Raw genomic sequence first — 22,548 nt, forward strand, 5'->3', positions numbered from 1 at the left:
AATTTAAAATACTTTGTGACACTCTCACACTGGCTTTTTTTGTTTTGTTTTTGTTTTTTGTTTTGCCAGTCCTGGGCTTAGGGCTCTGGGCCTGAGCACTGTCCCTGGCTTCTTTTTGCTCAAGGCTAGCACTCTGCCACATGAGCTACAGTGCCACTCCTGGCTGTTTTCTATATATGTGGTGCTGGGGAATCAAACCCAGGGCTTCATGTGTATGAGGCAAGCACTCTTGCCACTAGGCCATATTCCTAACCCTCTTACACTGGATTTATTTTTCTCACCCTATTGGCCATGTAATGCAATAAATTTTCAAATGCTTACTGAAATCATAAACATAATTTTAAGTGTTTTCATGTAGCAGATGGAAATGTATCACTATTATTCTGTTCTAATACTATTTTGGAATTGAATCTTATAAACCCACCAAAATTAATAAGAAAAAATATTTTTGAAAGTCCCCAAGTAGTACCATATGTTAAAATCAAATAAATTAATGAATTAGCCAAGCATAGCATCACATTTTTGTAATCTCAGATGCTCAAGGTAGGGAAGTTGCATCTTCAAGGTCAATCTAGGCAATCTATGTGTGTGTGTGTTGTGTGTGTGTGTGCACGTATAAATATATGTGCATACATTTGGATACATTTCATTTATATATTTTAGAAATTATTTAATTTTAATTTATTGTACTAACAATATACTACACCTTATGGTTTAATTGTTTTCAACACATTAAGTAGTTTAAAATAAATTATTGTACTTTTAATTATGCCAAGTAAAATTTACTCTCTATTAAGGGCTGTGATATGTATGAAAAACTTGTGTTTATTTTTTGTTGTTGTTTCTGTTCTGTATTATTTTATTCCTAGGGGGAAATAAGATAACTGTGTTCTTGTGTTTTCTTGGTCCTATATTTGGCCCTTTTACTGTGATAAAGAGCTCATAAAAACACACCACTTTAAACTGGCCACAAGCTTTATTGTGAATCAAAATGTAGGAAATATTTCAGAGAGGAAAGGCACATATGTGTGAGATCACATGAAACAAAAACCTTGTAATATCTTCAAAGGGAATTTAAAAGTTTCTGGGGAACCATATTATTTTAACAAGTGTTGTCAGGAAATTTAACCTCATTTTAAACTTATCACACAGAAACTGATTACTTTTGTTTTAATTCCTTGGCTTTTGTAGCCACAGAAGAGAGAAACATTCTGTTCACCACTGATTGAACTCTATATTCTCATTTCAAAAACAGGTTAAGCATATTGTTAATCAAATACATATAATCTCCAAAAGAAGCATGTTTATTAATTCTATGTTCACATTCCTTTCAATATTTTTCTGCCGAAATAATCTATATCTGCCCTTTGATTAACCAGTTTGGGACTATTTGTTTAACATTTCTTTCTCTTTAAGAGACAGAGATGTTAAAAAAAAAAAAAAAAGACTTTGAACCTACTCAGTGCTGACTAATTTTTGGTGGTTATTTGCAACGTTGATAAAATGTGAAGATTCTCTGAGACCAATTTTACCAGACATCAGTCACAGTTATTAAAAGCTGGCATTACTTCAACTAAGAATGATGCTCCTCAGTGGCTTAGTTTGGAAAATGAAGGGAATATACAATTGAGAAAAACAAGGTATATTTCAGTATATGTTATGTCTTCTCAACACAACACATAGGTTTCCAGATGAAGTCTTTTTATGAATTAGAATTGCAGCTCCTAGATCACCACTGACAGCAAAGGTTACAGTGAACAGGGAGGATCCTTTTTGTCCACCAGCTTTTCACTTTTCACTTATCTCACTGAGAATATATATTTCTCTGTTTGGAAACAGAAGCTGCTGACATGCTTCAGTAACTTAAAAGAAAGAACACAATAGATTTATAACAATGCTCCTGACACTCTGGGAAAGAATTGCATCTACACAAAATAAAGATTTTTTTCTACAGTTGATTGAAATTACATTTTCTTAACAAAGATTAATAAAATGCCTTGTTTCCCATAAAATACTAAATAAAGCACAACCAAAGCATATTATAAACAATGATTGCTTTTCATAGCCTGAAAAAAGTACATACAAGAACAAATTGAGAGTACTTAAAGAGTTAGTTATGATGTAAAGTTGTAAAGAACATAAAAGAAAATCTCCAACTCAAGAGCATATTTATATAAGCATATGTATAATCAGTTCTTTGGGGGAAACTTATTGAGCTAATAATTCATACTTGATAAATCTATCTTCCTATCATCTCTCTTTCTATATATAATGTGTGTGTGTTTCAGAAAGAGAGAGATAGCGAGAGAACCAATAAACCAGTTTCCTGTGGTCTTATTATTATGTTTAATGGATACAAATTTTGCTAAGACTTAAGGTATTTCTATTGGGTGACAGAAAACATCTCCCTGGCCACTGGAATGTGGAATTCCCAATGTCTGCATCCTGAGATATTCTAGAGAAGTGAAGACAATGAACCGTCCTAGATGGGTTAGACAGGTACTGCCTGGAGGCTGGGTACTGCAGTCGTGAATACCTAAGTTTCTGTCAAGCTCCATTAGTCTGTCCTCACAGTGTATGCTTTTAGAAATGGTAGTCTCCCAAACTTAAAACTCAGATAAAGGGGCCAAAAAAAAAAAAATCAAACCAAGTTATTTTCCCAATATCCTTACTTCTGGTTATGTTTATTTCTTTGGTATTTTAATGTTCATATGCTTTAACCATGGCACATCATTTCATATTCCCCTTTCTCATAATAAAAATATTGCTGGCAACCATAAACAACTCACTGACGTCTATAAACACCGCACTTGAAGCCACATCACAAAGATTTGATCATATCGAATCCCGAATCTCTCTTTTGGATGACTATGCAGCTGATAAGGACCAGAAGATTACCACACTCCAAGATACTGTCAAACTCCAGGGAAGATTAATCCAGGAGCTAGTAGACAAGGACAAGAGATATAATCTGCATATAATTGGTGTAGATGAAGTAGCAGAGTACCAGAGCAGAGCGCTACAACATATTTTCAATAGAGTTATTGCAGAAAACTTCCCCAATCTCACAAGCGACCTCACCCAAGTAAAGGAAGCCAATAGGATGCCTGGCAGACCAGATCCGAGAAAATCCTTGCAAAGGCACATAATTATCAAGACCTCAGATCTCACCAATAAAAAGCAAATTCTGAATGCAGCCAAAAATCAAGAAAGAGCTATATTACAGTGGAAAAAAGATCAGAATCACAGCAGACATCTCCACACAAACCTACAATGCAGGAAGAGCCTGGAAGAACACAATCCAAGTTGTCCAGGCCAACAATTGCCAACCCAGAATTAGATATCCAGCAAAACTAGAATTCACCTTCGAGGGAAAAACCAGATCTTTCCATAGCAAAGAGGATTTAAAGGAGTATGTGAAAAACAAAACAAACAAACAAAAAACACCCCTACAGCGAATTCTAAGAGGCAAACCACACCAAACAAAAAATGTACAGGACCCCCAGACAGAAACAGAAAGAAACTACAATAACCAGAGCCCAACAGGAAGAGCAGCTCAATAAAGACAAGAAAAAAGGGAGAGGAAAAACAGCCTACCAGGAAAATGGACGAGAAAAACACACACTTATCCATGATCTCTGTGAATATAAATGGTATAAACTCTCCGATAAAGAGGAGCAGACTAACAGAGTGGATCCGTAAACAAAAAGTTGCTATCTGTTGTCTTCAAGAGACTCATCTTACAGCAAGGGACAAAAACAGACTCTGAATAAAAGGATGGAGCAAGATTTTCCAAGCAAACACACCTACCAAAATGGCAGGAGTAGCCATCCTGATTTCAGACAAGCTGGACTTCTCATTAAAATCAACTCAAAAAGACAAAGAAGGGTACTACATTTTAATACATGGAAAAATCCAAAATCAAGACATCATGGTGATAAATTTATACTCACCGAACAAAAGAGGCCCTACATATGTCAAGCAAATTCTCACGGAACTATAGAACAAGATAGACCCAAACACAATCATAGTGGGGGACTTTAATACTCCATTCTCTCCAAGAGACAGAACCAACACCCAGAGGATTAGCAAGGGACCTGAAGACCTAAGTAACACCATATCCCAAATGGATGTGATAAATCTGTACAGTCTTTCACCCTACAGAGACCCACTACACATTCTTCTCAGCAGCCCATGGAACATACTCCAAAATAGGTCATGTCATAGCCCACACAAAGGACCTCAGCAAATACAAAATATTGCCGTCATCCCATGTATTATATCTGACCACAGTGGAATCAAGGTAACCCTCAATAACAAAGGATATCACAGAGGCTATAAAAATACTTGGAGACTAAACCCCTCACTGTTATCTAAAACTTGAGTCACTGACCAAATTAAAAATGAAATTAACGAGTTAATAAGCCACAACGACAATGAAAATACATCACAAAGAAACCTATGGGATACAGCTAAGGCAGTGCTGAGGGGCAAGATCATTGCCCTCCGCACTCACATTAAAAGAATGGAAACAGAGCAGGTAAAAAACTTCACGATGAAACTAAAACATCTGGAGAAACAAGAAATGATCAAATCTGAAATGACTAGGAGGAAAGAGATCACAAAGATTATAGAAGAGATAAATCTGATTGAAAATAGAAAGACCATTCAACAAAGAAATAAAACTAAAAGCTTGTTCTTTTAGAAAATAAATAAAATTGAAGGACCCCTCGCAAGACTTACAAAAAAAAAAGAAGAGACTCATATCCGTAAAATCAGGGACTCCAATGGAAAAAATACAACAAATACACACGATATTGAAACAATCATAAGGAACTATTTCCAGAACCTCTACTCACTAAAAAAGCAATAATTTTACAGAAATGGATCAATTCCTAGAGAAGTATAAACTGCCCAAAATGAATCAAGAAGAAATAAATCAACTAAATAAACCAATAACTTACAGCGAGATACAGGGAGAAATCAAGAGCTTCCCAACAAAGAAAAGCCCAGGCCCAGATGGATTCACCAATGAATTCTATAAAACCTTTAGTGAGGAGCTAATACCAATACTCCTCAAACTCTTCCATGAAATAGAAACAGAGGGAGAAATCCCAAACTCATTCTATGAAGCAAATATTATACTCATGCCCAAACCAGGCAAAGACCCAACAAAAAAAGAGAACTACAGACCAATATCACTAATGAACACAGATGAAAGCTCCTCAATAAAATATTAGCTAACAGGATCCAGAAACTGATAAAAAAAATTATACATCATGGCCAAATAGGCTTCATCCCACAGACGCAAGGATGGTTCAACATCCGTAAATCAATTAATGTAATTCAGCACATAAACAGAACTAAAATCAAGAATCACATTGTTATCTCAGTCGATGCCCAAAAAGCCTTTGACAAAATACTACATCCATACTTACCAAAAGCCCTGGAGAGAACAGGAATAGATGGAACATTCCTTAAAACAATAAACACCATATACAACAGACCAACTGCTAATATCATATTAAATGGGGAGAAACTAAAATCATTGCCCTTAAACTCAGGAACAAGACAAGGATGCCCACTCTCCCCACTTCTTTTCAACATAGTGCTGGAATCCCTAGCCATACCAATAAGGCAAGAGGAGGACATCAAAGGGATCCACATTGGCAAAGAAGAAATAAAGCTATCCCTATTTGCAGAGGACCTGATCTTATATCTGAAGGACCCAAAAAACTCAGTCCCCAAACTCCTACACCTAATAAACCATTTTGGCAAAGTAGCAGGATGCAAAATCAATCCACAAAATTCAGAAGCTTTTCTGTACACCAGCAATGTATAAGCAGAAAAAGAAATTATGGAAATAATACCATTTACAATAGCTAAAAAAAGAATAAAGTACCTAGGGATCAACCTAACTAAAGATGTGAATGACCTACTGAATGAGAACTATAAAAATCTAAAAAGGGAAATCAAAGAAGACACAAGGAGATAGAAAGACCTTCCATGCTCATGGGTAGGCAGAATCAATATAGTGAAAATGGCCATATTGCCCAAATTGTTATACAAATTCAATGCAATCCCCATCAAGATCCCAGCTACATTCTTCACTGAAAGAGAGAAAGCAACCCATAAATTCATATGGAACAACAAAAGACCTGGAATAGCCAAAGCAATTCTAGGCAAAAGAAGCAGTGCAGGAGGTATCACAATACCAGACTTCAAGCTCTATTATAGAGCCATCATAACAGAAACAGCCTGGTAATGGTATAAAAACAGATCTGAAGACCAGTGGAATAGAATTGAAGACCCAGAAATAAAACCTCACTCTTACAGTCAGCTGATATTTGACAAAGGAGCTAAAGACATACAATGAAAAAAACATAGCCTCTTCAACTACTGGTGCTGGGAGAACAGGGCAGCCATATGCAGAAAACTCAAAATAGACCCAAGCCTATCACCATGCACCAAGATCAACTCAAAATGGATCAAGAACATCAACATCAGACCTGAATGCTTGAAACTACTGAAGGACAGAGTAGGAAAGACACTAGAACTTATAGGCACAGGAAGGAACTACCTGAATAGAGTCCCAGGGGCACAACAGATAGGGGAGAGACTCGACAAATGGGACTACTACAAAATAAAAAGTTTCTGCACAGCTAAAGACATAGCCACGAAGCTAGAAAGACAGCCAACCATATGGGAAAGGATGTTTACCAGCACAGCAACAGACAAAGGCCTAATATCCGTCATCTACAGAGAACTCAAAAACTAACCCCCTCCATGCCCAGTAAACCAATTATGAAATGGGCAAAGGAGCTAAAGAGAGACTTCACAAGAGAAGAGCTAAAAATGGCAAAGAAACATATGAGGAAATGTTCAACATCCTGGCAGTAAAGGAAATGCAAATGAAAACAACCCTGAGATATCACCTCACTCCAGTTAGAATGGCCTATACTCTGAACTCAGGCAACAGCAAATGCTGGAGGGGGTGTGGGGAAAGAGGAACCCTTCTCCATTGTTGGTGGGAGTGCAAATTAGTACAACCACTTTGGAGAACAGTATAGAGGTCCTCAAAAGCTCAACATAGACCTACCCTATGACCCAGCCATACCACTCCTAGGCATCTATCCTGAACAACAGGTCTCAAGATATCAAGAAGACATCTGCACTTCCATGATTATCACTGCAAAATTCACAATAGCCAGATAGCCCAGATGCCCCTCTACAGATGAATGGATCAAAAATATATGGTACCTATACACAATGGAAGACTACATAGCGATTAGAAATGGGGAAATATTGGTATTCGCAGGGAAATGGTCAGAACTTGAAGAAATAATGTTGAGCGAGACAAGCCTAGAACACAGAAAACAAAGGGGCATGATCTCCTTGATATATATTACTGTTAAGGTGGGGGAGGGGGAGACAGTAGAGACCAAGTCTGTGAAACAAAAAACTTCTTGTCAAATGGTATTTCCCACAGGTTTGGGTCAGCGACCTTATATTATACAACTAAAACCAAACAACTACTCAACTTATAAAGGTCAAAAATTGACCTCTCAGTGGATCACAATAGCTCAAAATCAGTGTATGTATGATCATATAAGACAAGGATAAGCAAACTCTATTGTTGACGGCCCGCGAGAAAGTTCACGCAGTCTCAGTTTAATTAGGGAGAAATCACACTTTTAAAGCTCAGAGAGCTGCAGGAAGGGGAAGGGTGTAGCACACCTAGCTAGGGGCTATGAGAGGCGGCCTGAGATGTGCGTCAAGGGTGGAAGGCCAAGGGACCACCCTAAGGGGTGGCCTAAGTCTATGTCACAGCCCACACGACTGCCTCCTGGTTCACCACCAGCTGCCATCTTGCTACACGTGGTCCCAAGGCTGGGAGGCAGGGCCAGTTAGAACTGCCTTTCCTTTCCGTCCCTGGAAGGCAGGCAGGGCTAATAGCCAGTGGCCCCAGGGCTGGGAAAACAGGCTCTTAATGATGCAATGCATCTGGGTGGCTGTACCCCACATACATGAAGTCCTGGGCTTGATTCTTCAGCACTACATATATAGAAAAAAGCTGGAAGGGGAGCTGTGGCTCAAGAGGTAGTGTGCTAGCCTTGAGCAAAAAGATGGCTCTCCGGCTCTGAGTCCATGCCCCAGGGCTGGCAACAAAAACAAAACAAATAAACACTGATGGGGAAACATTAAGAACATATGAGCCTGTTGCACCACAACAATAGCAAAAGAAAATATGTATAAATGTTTACTTTGATACTTCAATGTTGAACATAATAAACATTATATGAAGGTTTTATGAAGGAAGCATAATTACAAACAAGGAGACAATGTGGCTCAATTCTGTAATCCCAGCTATGTTGGGGGAGGGATGGATATAGGAAACGCCATTTGATGCCAGCCTTGGCAAAATATTACCAATCTTTTATCTTAAAAACAGTGATAATAGTGGCACATGTCCATAATACCAGTTAGATGGACTAGGTAGATCAGAAGATTGCAGGCTAAGACCAATTCTGGTGGGGGAAAGAAAGTTCTTGTCTGAGATATAATTAAAATAATTAAAGCAAAGGGTCATGACTCAAATGGTAGAGCAACTGCCTGGCAAGCTAAAGGCTTAGTTTTCTAAATCCAATAACAAGCACAGAACATTTCGGTTTGAATTTTTTTTTGAAAGTTTCCAATATAAAGAATATATGTCTTTGCTTATGTAATAGTTGTGAAAGGTAAAGGTTTCTGAAATTTGTCCAATCAGAACAGATTTTATTTTCAATTATACTTTGACTTAGGGGGAGAGATTTAGGATTATAATGTAAAGTTATACACTTATACACATGAAGAAAAAACATTTTTTTTCATGTGGGTTTTTCTTTCAATCATTCTGAATTTGAAACACACCAATACTCTGAGAAGAATCAACATTAAAGTATCAATCAATGTGGAACTCAAAGAAAAAAAAATGCTCCATAACATCCTTATTATGTCTTCTTGAATTCACTAGAGAAATTAACTTCTCTTAGTATTATGATGTAGTTTTTCTATGCAGGGTATAATATCTTGTTCCAAGGCATCAAATTTCAACTTATTCATTTTTCTTTTATTCATGAAAGATGAAAACATTCATTAAAATTAGTATATAAATTCCTCAAAATGAATATATTTTATTATCTTTAATATTTATACAAAGTGGCTGCCATTTAAAAATTTATGAAATACAATATATCTTAATCAATGGCATCTCTTTCCACATTTCCCTCATCTTGCCCATAAGTGTATATTTATTATAATACTAAGAATGATCTTTTTAGTAAATAAATGATGTCATGTGCCTAACAACATAGTAGTTATTTTAAAACTTACATTTCACTTAATTGTAAAATTGTGGCTCTTTATTTTCTCTTTGTCTTTCCTTTTCACTTTGATTTATTCCCTTTTATCTCTTTGTTTGTTTTCTGAACACTTTGACTTTTATATAAGTTTATCCAATTTGGGGAGGGGAAGGGGAAGCACAGAAACAGTTGGGCAAAGGTTGAACCAATTCAGCACTGATAACCCGTTAGACACTGTGTTGGTAAGGAACACATGACTTGGGGGGTGGAGACAAGAAGGGAAAAATAGGGAGAGAATAAGGGAGAGGATGACACTGTTTAAAGGGAAATACATACACTGTCTTACTTATGTAACTATAATTCATCTGTACATCACCTTTACATTTTTTTTAAAGAGCACCAAATAGTCCACCCATTTTACAGGTGGTTTCTTGAGGTTAAGTGAATACTGAAAGTCATGAATGGAGAAGGAAGGTAAAGGAAGAATTAAACATGAATATTCTCAGGTGTTCAGAATATCCTTATTGTCATTGTTATTGTTATATGTAGGACATATTTTTTATACAATCATACTTTTCACATTTTCAGAATGTGAGACGCATTGAATAAGGCTCAAGTAATCATTCACTTCAGCATGCTGTATTGCTATAACATCTTTAGACATAGTTTCAGCAAACCTTGAGGCAGAATTTAATGAGCTGCATTTCCTGCCTGAAGTGCCTACAATAACCAGGATTCTGCCAGGAATCCAGAGGCGCCTCAACGTGATCATGTTTATCTTTCTAGGAGCTCCAGGTTGGTCAGAGTTATATTTAAGCAGATTTGAAAAACATGGCATTTTCTGACATGATGTCAAGAAACCACCCAATCCTTTCAAAATGAAATTAAAATTTCATACCTTAGCACAAAATACTGTTCACAACTGAACTCCGTCCCAATTTTCTAGCCTTCTGACACATCTGAGCCATCTGTAATATACCTTAAATGTGCATGCTTCTACTTGCTCTTTCTCTTCATTTTTTTTCATTTCAATGTTGCCCTCCATGTGAAATCTTTTATAGATCCCTGTATCCTATTTGCTTTACAAACATTCATTCAGAGACACTCTGTAGAATGTTTTTTGTCCTATTGTGAGGACTAAAGTTACATTATTTCCATTATAAGTTTTACAGAGCAAATTGTGGTCTTAAGCACAATGCAAATTATTGACTTGTGTGCTTATTTTTCCAGTTAATTTTCTTAGGTTGTAGATTTCTTGCAGTGAAAAATAATCAAGTGGTTTAATATTCAGCAAGCTTTACACAATTGCATAATTTGAAAATCAAGAATTCGTTTAGGCTTCCTGACAAAATAATTTATTTGAATATTCATATGTGAAATGTCTGTGTTAGTCTTTTGAAAATGTCTTTCATCTTTAGGTTCAATGTAGAGGTTATCAACTATATTCAATCATTAAATGAAGGCATTAATGTCACTCATTGCCTATATGACTCAGCTTTCTTGAAATGTAGCTAGTGATAGTTCACGTTGATAAATTTACTTTTAATAAATTAACGTGGAATATTAACTAATGTATTTAAAGAAGTTGGCACAATCTTGGATACATGCTAAGCTCTACAAAATGCCAGTTTTTATAATGAATAATAATCAGACATATGGAAAAAGCTGAGATACTTTTTGAGACATCTTTTGGAGTTTGTTTGAGGAGGAATTTTCCTAATCATGCTGATGATTAAGATGAAGCTTATGATATGAATGTTAATATAAACCAAAATCAGGGAAGCCTGCCCACAAAAATAAATAGAATGACAAGAAAAGACAAAGAATAGCCATCTAAATACTCAGTATATACACACTAACATACACACATTCTTTTCAAGGTGATGTATAAAGGGTTTACAGTTAGATATGTAAAGTAGTGAGTACATTTCTTGTCAAATCAATCTCCCCCACAGTTGTACAATTTGATTACAACTTATTGTCTTGTACGTATTGCTGTTGGGTTGGTTTGCCTTTTACCTATTGTCTCACCATGTTGATGTTCTCCTTCCCTTCCCTGTTACAGAAAAACATGTATACAATACTCAGGGGTCAGCACCAAAGCCAGAACACATCGTTGCAGAAGCAGTGAGTGGAAAATAATTGATCAGTACAAACAGATGCTATGGAGTAACAGGAAGAGTGTTGGATATATTTGTTGATAAGTTTGTTAAGTAATTTCATTGGAGTTAAAGTTGCAGAGGCTTTGTTACACTGGATTGATGTATGAGTGGCGGTAATGAACCAGCAATAATAATTGTCCTTAAGGAAAATCCTTTCATATAGCCTCTGTTATCTCAGGAACACAGAGTACAAAGTGATCTGCTAATAATTCAAGACATAAGTGCACAGTTAAAAAAAATGTCAACAATGAAATTAAGCAGTGGAACGTATTTCCAGAATTTACATATTTATTTATTTATTTGATTAGTTTGCTGGTTATTGTTATAGCTGTAGCAGATAAATTAATGTTTCTAGTCAGAAAATGAAATACATAATGCTAGGTTAATGATTTTGAATAGAGCTCTCTAACCAAAATGTTATTGTGAGTAAATATAAAAGGAATTATGTATATTGTATTGTCTATAGTCTGCCTGTATTTTAAAGTATACAGATGCTTTAAAAATTTCTTAAATTGGTGCTAGAAATATGGCCTAGTGGCAAGAGTGCTCGCCTCGTACACATAAAGCCCTGGGTTTGATTCCCCAGCACAACATATGTAGAAAATGGCCAGAAGTGGCACTGTGGCTCAAGTGGCAGAGTGCTAGCCTTGAGCAAAAAGAAGCCAGGGACAGTGTTCAGGCCCTGAGTTTAAGGCCCAGAACTGGCCAAAAAACAAAACAAAACAATAAAAATTTCTTAAATTTCACGGAACTTTTAGGATTTCAAATGCGATTATTTCTTTTACAAATAACTGCTTATCTGACAAATAATTTACATTTTATACTCAAGGTTTGTTTTTACTGTTTTAGTTTATGCACTGAAGAATTTCTTATCTATTTATAATTTTGTTTTGGTTTCTGTAGCAGGATAAAATATTCAAACTAGGTAACAATTCAAATTTGCTGAACAACAAAACATCTTTTCAAACTCTTATATTGCTCTGAAACAATTAACTTGATAATATTTCTATTTGAAGATTTTTGAATGATCTATGTTTAGATATACGGTAATTTTTGCATATTTCCTGTTAGTATATTCAAACCAAGATGTTACATGTGATATATGTTTAAAATGTTTTCTAATGTTTTTAAGTTGATAAACTTGTTTAGATATGTGACAATCTTTAAAGAAAAGCTTGTGATCCATGTCTTAATTCTAGGCAAGTCACCCTAAATTATTCTGGGAGTCTATGGGATAAAATATTTTCTTGTCTAAGTTCTTGAATTATTTCCCTTATTTCCTTTTATCTTTCCATCACATTTGTTGTTGTTGTTGTTGTTGTTGTTGTTGTTCTACCAGGTTGTATGAGCCAGGGTTTCGTCATGGAGACTAGTATAAAGTCTAGTACTCTTTGTAGGAGGTTGTGACCAGGTCTTGATCACAGAAATATGCTAGAATAACTGCCTTCTACTTGGTCTTAACAATACCTAGGTGTTTTCTCTTGCATCATACTGAATTACCACTTTAAATGTAGTGTTTCCCTGGATAATTCGAAACTTCCCTTGCTCTTATTGCATCTGGAACCAGTATTTTTTCTTGTTACATGTCAGGTCACAGTATTCAACAACAAAAAGAACAAGAAATGACAACACAAAGAAAAGAGACTGTAACATCTCCTATCATTTTATCTGAAACAAAATTCCTTCAAGTTAAACTACTGAACCTAAAACTCAAAAAAAACAAAAACAAAAACGCTTTTCCGTCATACTCATCCAGTGATAATTTCCTACTCTATATTTGTTTCTGCATGTTAACTGATACTCATATAATAAATAGCATGATTTACTAATCCTCTCTGTCCTGAACCAAAGGTGTCAATTAAAAGTTTGAGTCCATGGGAAGATAAATATCTTGAGATGGTTATGTGCTACTCTAACAGAATATGAAGACAGGATAGATTTCAAAAGGAAATGAATTTGTAGTATTTCTGAAGGCTGTTTTGTCTGAGGGCTCTTCTTGGTTTGCAAACACCAATCCTGTCAATGTGTGGAAACGGAATGGTTGGCCCCACTCCTCTTTATCTTTTTAAGAAGGCATTGGTCTCCTGATGAGAGCTCCATTCTCATGACCTAATTAATTCAGGTCTCATGACGTGATGCATGAATAATAGCATTATTAGATTGAAATATGAAGATTTTTTTCAGGGTAATAAGCATTATTAAGAGCAGCATTTACATGCAATGAGTATTTGTTAAAAACACAGTGAGGAGAGTGATTAAATAAATGCTATTTTCAGGAAATTAATTCATATACAATAACATTGAGTCTGTTTGGTATTCTTTCTTTCTTTCTTTTTTCTAACCTTACATATTAGCTCTCTGGCCTAGAACAGACACATCATCAACAATATGCATGTAGTCTCATTTGGAATTTCTTTCTTTTTCCTTTAGATTATCTGGAAAATAGAAGCATTTAATTACTTTTAATCAGCAAAATGAGGTACAGTTTAAAGCTTTTGATTAAGCAGATTTCAACAAATATCCATGAGTAATTAAGAGTCTTAATCCTCAAATCTAGGACAGCTGAAACTTGTACCAAGTAAACATATTAGTAATCCCATACATCCAAAAATTTTTAAATGAATATCAAGGTAACCTAAATCATTAGAAACAAACAAAAAATCAGAAATTAAAGAAGATTTTAGGAATCATTTTCAAAATTTTACTGGAATACAAATAATGCTTTTACATTTGAGATACTTAGCATATATATATATATACTATATATATATACACATATTTCTATATTAGTCACAAAACTCAATTTAGAAAGTTTTACTAATAGCATATCGCTTATATGTATATCTTTATAAAATTAATTATACTTTTATAAACTACCACATCTAATAAAAATTCTTGTTCAAATTTCAAATAAATTTTTTGAGAAATTAGAGCAAAATTATACATGTTAAAATAATTCAGCATATTCAGAATCATGAGGTTATGAATGAATCATGAATCATACAATGCGATAACCTCTAAAAGTTATCAGGATGGTGATAAATCAGGTTGATATAACATATTAATAAAGAATGATAGACATGACACATCATATAAAAATTGATGACCTATTCTGCTTCATGAGAAAAAAATCAAATCTTTGCTGAATTTTAACTAGTAAGCAATTCTCAAAATTCATAAGGTCATATAAGAAAGGGGAGCTCCAGATACAATCACAAAAAAGAAAAGCCCAAATAGAATAATTAAATTCAAAAGGGTATCTTGATAGGAATTTGGATCAGAAAAGGGAATTTGGTACAAACTGAGATATGAATAATATATGGGTTTTATTCAATGACAGGTTTCAATTTTCATGACAAATGTGGCATGGAATTGTAAGATGATACTAGGAAATGATGGGTGTTAGATACAAAAATGTCTTTGCTACTTGTTTGGTTTTTATGAGACTGAAAAGCATTGCAAAAGAAAATGTTTATTTTTAAAAGTCAATACATGAATAACACAGTCTTAAATGTCTAGAAATATTAATCTTAATGAAAAAGGCGCCTGTACTTAATTGCATTGAAGCCACTATAGGTTAAATATCCAGTGTATATTGTGATATATTGTGATATTAAAACATCGAAAGCTCACAGGAAGACTCAACTTTCATATATTGAAAGTTGCACAGCAACATTGTTCATTAAGGAAATATAAGTGGAATGCAGTGCTATTATATCCTACAAAATAGCTAAGATACATGGTCTTACAACTACACGCCAGAAGCAACAAAAATGCCATTTGATAAGTACAGGATAAAGACAAATGTTTTAAACTCATGGACTTTCATTATTCAGCAGTAAAATTATGGCATAATTAATGCAAGGACTAGCATAACTACATTTCCAAATAAGCTATGTGAAAAAAAGACATAGAATATATACTGAATGATTCAAGGTACGTATTTAAAATTTTAGAATATATGTCTACTGATCTCTAGTGACAGGGCCCAATCAAGGGTAGGCATGAATGGGTTTGGGAAGAAAAAGAGGGTTTTCTTCTTTTCTGCTGTTTTAGTTTTCATTTCCTTTTTTCTTGTTTGCTTGTTTGTTCATTTCTCTCTCTCTGGGGGTGCAAAAGGGAAGATATAGAAATGATAGGACAAAAAATGAGTAAATGCAGTGGTGATACCAGAGACTATGCTTAAAATATTGGAGGAAAAACTAGGAGAGAAGTGAAGGAATGCATTGCTCAATGTACTTTGACATATGTAACCATAGCCCTTCTGTATATCACCTTTACAATGACAATTATGAAATTTTACAGACAGAAAAGAAAGAATTAAAAGAGGTAGATATTTTCAGGGTGGTAGATACATTCACTGTGTTCATAATTTTGAGTATGCATATTAATATACTTCTAATTCATTTGAAGTATGAAGATACTTTGTATAAATTACACATCAATAGACCTTAAAAAAAACTTTTATTTTGAAAGTATATTCTACTGAAACAGATTTAAAATAGAAGCTCACCCAACTTTAAATGTATTTTACTTACTGCTTTACCTATGAAACTGGAACCCTTCAGTACATCAATCCCACAATAAATAAATCATTTTTTTAAATCAGGAGATTTAAATGTATCATTTTTCAAAGCCCCATAGTGTTGGCATAAGTCATTTAAATATCTCACATACAGTGAAACCCAAATTTCTCATTGCATCAAAGCCAATGACTCAGATTAGGGAGGATTTACTGTATACCTATCATTTTCTCAAATGCTTATACACATAAAACATAAAAAGATATATCAGCTACATACATTGTATGTACAATATATGTGTAACAATATATACAATATATCTATACTGCATACATATATATGTGTATATACACATATGTATATACACGCAAACAAAAAATGCCAATATATATGCAAATTTATATGCGTATGCAATATATATATGCATACACACTTAGACATATGCATGTTTACATACACAATAACTACATCCAAATTTCTATTTCACATTTTCCAGAAAAAATGTTTTAAATTATTTACAAAGGAAGGTGATCCACTTTAAATATCATTATTATTTTCCTCTCCAATACACCAAGCTAAATTTATGAATTTATAATCAAGTATTCACCTTCTCCTTAATAAATTATGTACATATATTTCCAATACATAGATAGATTGATAGGTATATAGACAGATAGATGTGCATGTGGACGAGTGTCTGTGTCTGTGTATATCTGTATTCAAAAATGAAGAAAAACAAAAGGAAAATCTTTGGGTAGTATTTTTGTCTGCGAAGTCTAGTCTTCCTATGAACTCCTTGGAGTTGTCACAGAGTGCTGCATTGCATATTGTCCTTAAATTAAATCTTCCGAGAGCATTTCTTTATCTTTGTGATGCATGACTTCCCTCAAAACTGATAGCAGTCTGGAGGGAAATATAGCTTCACATTCTTGTTTTATTATTCTTAGACTTTTAATCACGTTAAAACACATCCCAGTAACACTGCATGTAAGTTTTCTTTCTCTAACACTCTGGATGCATCTAATTAATCAAGAGAATGCAAGGAGATTCTTAAAGAAGGTATACATGATATATCCAGTCTTTTATGTCTAGCTGGCTTCCACAGTTCGAATGGTGCCGTTAATGTTACTTCAACCATCTTTGTCTTAGGAGTAGCAGTTCCAAAATTTAACATAAAGTATTTAACCTTCCATAGTTAACAGTTTCAGAAGGAAAATATTCTGTAATTCAAATTCTATTTGGAAAGGAAAGAACTTAAATTTATATCATTGAAATGAATTGTGTTGACATTAACTTATATGTATTTTTTCACGTTGTTTCACAGGTTTATTCATAAATATTGAAAGACTTAAATACAAACACTGTTAATGAAAAGTTTAAACTGAGTGTTTTGAAACAAATTTCAAATTGTCAATAGCTTAATTGTTATACTTTTGATATTTATGTATTTTAATCAAACTTTTTATTCAATTTATGATTATGTTGGCTTATTCTACTCTTAATCAAGAAATATTAATTGTATTAATAATGTAGGCAATTTTAATTTAATTCCATTTATATTTTAATAATACATTAAAGATAAAATTTGTTTTAATCAGGTTCTGTGTGGCATTTTCACACACACATATAGCTTGAAATATTTAATTAATGTTAAATATGTCCATATCCCCAATGTAATTTTGGGGCCCATTCTAGTTTATGAAATGTTCCATAAACTGTAAAATAACTCTGCCTGTTTATAACAACACTGACTTATAGAATGCTAGAAATGTTTTTCTTTGCTTTTCTTGATAGTGCCCCAATCTATTTGGTATGGAGTGGTGTTTCTTTAGGTTTTCGTAGTTATATCTCTGATGTTTATAGATTTTTTCATTTGTTTATTGTCAGCGTGAGGTGCAGAAGGATTGTATTTTCATACATAGGGCACTGCATAGAATCATTGTCCAACAAAACATGTCTATTATTTTTCTTGAATGTCTTATGTTGAAAGACATATCTCTTCTAAATTACTAGGTGTTAGAAGATTGGAAACCTCCTGGTAATTTCAATCATTTCCTGCAGCTCACTGGGGAGATGTGGCAAAGTATAACTGAAAATTTAGCTATTTTTCACAATTATAATTTGTTATATAATGCTTAAGAAACTGTAATTCACACAATATATAATTTCATGCACAGAAAATGAGGTACAACTTAATTTATGCAATTCTGAATGAAGATGGCCTGCTAAGAAATTCATTTTAACTGTACTTTATACCTACATAAAGAAAGCCTTCATGCACCTTAGTTTGTATAGGATATCATTTACCAGGGCTTTAGACTTATACATTTTGCTTTAAATATATAAGTATGTTTTCCTAATTTAAGTATAATCTGAATATCTTAAAAATAAACATATCCCCTCTTTTTACTAATCCTAGTGCTTGGCCCTGAGTATTTTCTTACTGACCAGGTGAAGAGTAATTTTCTCAAGGTTTACTTCAATTTTGGTGGAGAGTGATTTTAATGAAAATCTTATAATGGAATCCATGATTTGCTGATAGCTGCAAAATTACATCAGTAAAGGAGAAGTGAAAGGTGGGATTTCTGAAAGTGAAAACTGTCACATTTTATTTGTCTACAAGTTGGTAGCTTTACTCTGACCACTCGCAGTGTTATGTAAAAATGTCAGCTTCTCTGGCTATAAATTTTCTGTTGTAAGTTAAAATTTACTAATGAATGGGTAAGAAAACAGGTAAATATTTTATTGATAGTACCATAAGATATACAGCCATAATTACATATTTCTCTGGAGATTTACAATATAGTTACACAGATTAAGGGATGCTCATTTAAGGTCACATGTGCTGGTTCTGTTTAAGTACAGCAAGTAAACAAATATTGATGTTATTCAGAGATACTTTTCTCAGCTATCACCGCTTTTATAGTCAGCCCAATAATTTTCTTACTATCTACTAAAATGTGTTCTGTGTTTCTTTATTTTCATACTACCTAATAATAATTGTTCTGAGTTCCTCTTCCCCCTCCCCCTCCCTTCCCTTTCTTCTCCTCCCTCCCCCCCTCCTTCTATATAGGCACCTGGTTCCACCACTAAACATAAGGAAATTAGAAGCTTTAAGTTTTCCTGGTGTGGCCACAGATTTAGAAATAATAGAGGTTGGGGAAAAAAATGAAAGAAAAATTGAGTATATTTTGTTTACCTTATTTTGATAAAGTGTTTTCATCCTAATCCCATGTTACATTATATACTAGTTACAGTTTCTTGAGGATATAATAATAAATGATTAGCAATTTAACAATTTAACAGTGGAAGACTAATGAACAGAGTGGAGAGAGAAAGGAAGAGAATGGATACATTTTGATAAACATGTTTCATTTTCCCGTGTTATGTTTTCACATGTGATAAAAAATATCCTCTTAGGAAACACATCCGAGAGAGTAAACACTAAATTTCTGATCTGAACGTTTTGCAAATGGTGTGTGATCTCTAACACCTAGTTCATTATCTTAAGTAAATGATAATCATAGGTCTTAAAATAAGTATTTGTTACCCAGACACACTAGATTTAACAACATGTTTATTTCTTTCTCTTCCCTCCATCCCTCCCTCCCTCCCTCCCTCCCCCCTCCTTCTCTCCCTCCCTCCTTCCCTCTCTCCCTCCCTCCCTCCCTCTCTCTCTTTCTGTCTGCCTGTCTGTCTCTGTCTCTGTCTCTGTCTCTGTCTCTGTCTCTGTCTCTGTCTGTCTGTCTGTCTCTCTCTGTGTGTGTGTGTGTGTGTGTGTGTGTCTTTCTCTCTCTTTCTTTCTTGCTTTGTGAGGGTGTCTGGACTTCATATGATCTGGTTTTGTCACTGAGCTTTTGCACTCAAAGCTGGAACCTTACCACTTGAGCCACAGCTTCATTCCTGACCTTTTGGGGTAGCTAATTAGGTATAAGATTCTTATGTATTTTTACCCTGGCTGAATTTGTATCACCTTTCTCAGATCACAAATTTATGGGTAGCTAATATTTCATGTGCGAGCCATCAATGCCTAGCAAAAGCATGGTGGCTAACCACTGAATTCACTAGGACAAATAGAAACATTTGCAGAGTGACTATTGCATATGGAAGACTTAATAACTCACAGTGTCACAATAATGGAACTCAGATTCAGAAACCATAGTAAATTCTAGCATTCTTTCATGTCAGATCATAATTATTTATTTGACAAACACTTACTGGATGATGGTGTAAACATTATTTTATGCTAAACACTAAGGATATTTCATGGCAGTATAGTTTCCAATTGACTTACATGTTGCTCCTAAATTTAAGAGTCATCAATCAGGTCCCCGTGATCTTAACATAAAGAAGCAAGAATCGCTCTCACATCCCGATTTTCTCTGATTGTTATTTATGACTCCAGTTTGGTAAATATTTTTCTCCAAGTGTGTTTAACTGTATTCAGTGAAATAGGGTGTATTCAGCAGAGAACACAAATGGTATAATTTCTTAGAAAGGTTATCTCATATTCCAACAAAAGAAACACAAGAAAAAAATATTTGAAAGTGGAAGAGGAGTCAAGAGGAAGGGGTAGAAAAATAAAGAGAGCAAGAGAGAAGAATATAGTCACAAAATACAATGATTACCCTACCAAAAAGGAAGAAAGAAAGAAAGGAAGAAAGAAAGAAAGGAAGAAAGAAAGAAAGGAAGAAAGAAAGAAAGAAAGAAAGAAAGAAAGAAAGAAAGAAAGAAAGAAAGAAAGAAAGAAAGAAAGAAAGAAAGAAAGAAAGAAAGAGAGGGAGGGAGGAAGGAAGGAAGGAAGGAAGGAAGGAAGGAAGGAAGGAAAGAAGGAAGGAAGGAAGGGAGAGAGACAGAAAGAAAGAAAGAAAGAAAGAAAGAAAGAAAGAAAGAAAGAAAGAAAGAAAGAAAGAAAGAAAGAAAGAAAGAAAGAAAGAAAGAAAATTGAGGAAGGGTTGTGGTTGAGATGAATGGGCGAGAATGACCAAGGCTTGCATTGATCAAGATGCATTGTATTTATAATCTGCTTAACTAATGAATAAAATCCATTAACTTCTTAATTTTATATATGTGAGAGAAGCCTAGAGCATGAGAACATATAATTGGTGTCATGATCTTACCTGAGTGAATGGAATTACTTAAATTAGTGCTACTTGATGAAAGATTCTATGTTAAGGGTAAGAATGAAAAGGATTTGGTCAAATTAGCAGGAATGCTGAATGATAACATATAATACGGTGGGGAAAAGTAGGTCAAAAGAAGTGAGGAACAATTGACATACCATGTGAATGATGTACAGAAAATGGAATTCCACAAATATATCCAGTGGATGTTTGTGACCTACAACACTTTATCCATTGATAAATCCTACTTTGGTAGAAAGGTATGAATCAGATTAAAAAGTTCAGATTTTTATCCTGCCAGCTTTCAAAGCAAAATTTTAACAACGTTTTATTTGTTTATTAATTCATTTATTACAAATTCACATGAATTTTCATTCCCAATAATTATGAGAAAATGTTTGCCAGAAAATTAAACATAAGAAAAGTAGATAATAAGATAATTTGATGATACTTCTAATAATGATAATACCTATTTAAGCAGTCATGATTCAGGTAATGGGATGCTTTTAACCAATACTTTCCCATCTATTCTTTTAATAATATGTAGAGAGTCAGACACTCTTAGTTTTCATGTGAAAAATATAAAAAAATGCTCTTAAAAGCAAGGTAATGAGACTTCAGTTTAGTTTAGCAAAAATATTTGAAAGCAAAGTATTAGAAACAAGGAGGCTTTTATGCATGTTTATTCATTTAAATAAATGTTGCTTTTGAAACAAGGATACCTACATCAGCAGACAGGAATATCTATTCATATTCTTTCATCATCTACTATTATCATCAGAACTTTCATCTAACATAGTTTGGTACTAAATAGAGAGAAGATTTATGTCATAGTTGAAGACTGCAGTCCCTCATCAAACAAAGCATAACAGATAGCATTCTGAAAGTTTACATTTGCTATGAACAAGATTCATGTTATCAAGTTTAGAAATCACAAACAATGTGACTTCCACCTTGATGGAACATTAATCAAGAGATAAAACTATATTGCAGCAAAATTCCATTTGGGCAGAATATGACTGTGTAAGCAATTTCCATCACACAATCTTTTTATGATTCACTTTATGACTTCAACAAGGGAACATAGAAGATTTTTTTCCTGAAATGACAAGCTAAAAGTTGTTCCAAAAGTATGATAAATGTATTATTTCAAAAGTTAAGTCACCTTGTGCTTTTCTTCTAATCACAACTTATAACTAAGGCTAAGGATGCTTACACTTTTCATTGACTTAAATTATTGCATATAGAACAAAGAATGATGTTTAATTTTATCTAGGCACATACTCATAATCAAGCCTCACAGTTAATTTATTCTGAAATTATTTGTCTTAAGTATTATTGGTACTAAACACAATGTTTTCACAGCATTCTGTTATTTTAATGTATTTTGTGCTACTTT

At 34.1% G+C, this 22,548-nt stretch overlaps 1 long non-coding RNA gene across 1 annotated transcript; it reads left to right on the forward strand.

Annotated features, from left to right (window-relative positions):
• The first annotated feature begins 11,268 nt into the window (after window positions 1–11,268).
• Window positions 11,269–22,294, forward strand: LOC125347845. The gene is made up of 3 exons (XR_007210272.1): window positions 11,269–11,399; window positions 11,522–11,524; window positions 22,281–22,294. It is a non-coding gene; the product is annotated as an uncharacterized LOC125347845 (long non-coding RNA).
• Window positions 22,295–22,548: the final 254 nt, after the last annotated feature.

This window comes from Perognathus longimembris, chromosome 3 (genome assembly GCF_023159225.1).
Source record: "Perognathus longimembris pacificus isolate PPM17 chromosome 3, ASM2315922v1, whole genome shotgun sequence".
Lineage (NCBI taxonomy): Eukaryota > Metazoa > Chordata > Mammalia > Rodentia > Heteromyidae > Perognathus > Perognathus longimembris.